The 869-nt window shown below is 34.4% G+C and overlaps 1 long non-coding RNA gene across 1 annotated transcript; it reads right to left on the bottom strand.

The window, feature by feature from the left end:
* Window positions 1-384: 384 nt before the first annotated feature.
* Window positions 385-869, bottom strand: LOC109340330. The gene is made up of 2 exons (XR_002106777.1): window positions 837-869; window positions 385-758 (listed from the first exon to the last, which is right to left on the bottom strand). It is a non-coding gene; the product is annotated as an uncharacterized LOC109340330 (long non-coding RNA).

Raw genomic sequence — 869 nt, 5'->3', positions numbered from 1 at the left:
TAGAATTTAAAATTTATCTAAAACTTACCCACACCACATAAAAACAACCAAAGTCTCGACTCATGCATGTGCTACCTACGGTGTGCACCTCCACATCTCAACCCAATGTCCGACGTACATCAACTAAACACGACACCCTTCTTCGGCCGACCACCCTTATTCTTCACCAAAATACTTCCTTTCAACATCTAATCGGTGTTCAAGGACTCTTGAACCCTCAGACGCCAATCCTGTGTCTGTGCAATACCTATTGTTTGTAGATGTAAATTTTTCTAAGGATGAAGTACATGGCATCTATATTCTATTTTTAGAGCCATACCAGTTTGTAATATACCTTCATTAATGTCTATTTAAAAAAACATACCCTTCTACATTAAAACATTCATTTACAACAATGAATATTATGAAATCTGCTATATATGCAGAGCACTCTGTTTACTACAATTACTGCAGTCTTGATGATAGATTTGAAACTATGCTCAAAAACATCCTTTGGTAATTGAGCAACACTGAAAATTAAATAAAGTTGAAACTGTAACTAGTATAATATAAATTGAATCTAAAGCTTACCGAAGACATCACTAAGCTTGCATAACCTTTTAGAGTTTCATATAATTTAGTATTTTGTAGACTTATTTTATGGTCTTGAGGATGCAACTAGAGAAGTGATACTTCACGCAACGGTTCCTTTTATGTACATAAAGAAGTATGAGCATCAAACATGATTATAGAGCCTCCTTGCGCCTGTATGCAAGAATCTGCATAATAGCAAGAAAATGATAAATTTTACTCGTTGCGTATAATAATATTGACGATAAGACCATCTTAATACTCACCAAATGCTCCATCTTAGATATGCATTTGGATGT

This window comes from Lupinus angustifolius, unplaced genomic scaffold (assembly GCF_001865875.1).
Source record: "Lupinus angustifolius cultivar Tanjil unplaced genomic scaffold, LupAngTanjil_v1.0 Scaffold_161_1, whole genome shotgun sequence".
Taxonomy (NCBI): Eukaryota; Viridiplantae; Streptophyta; class Magnoliopsida; order Fabales; family Fabaceae; genus Lupinus; species Lupinus angustifolius.
Note: the sequence above shows the minus strand (reverse complement) of the source record. Positions and strands in the feature narration are given on the sequence as shown.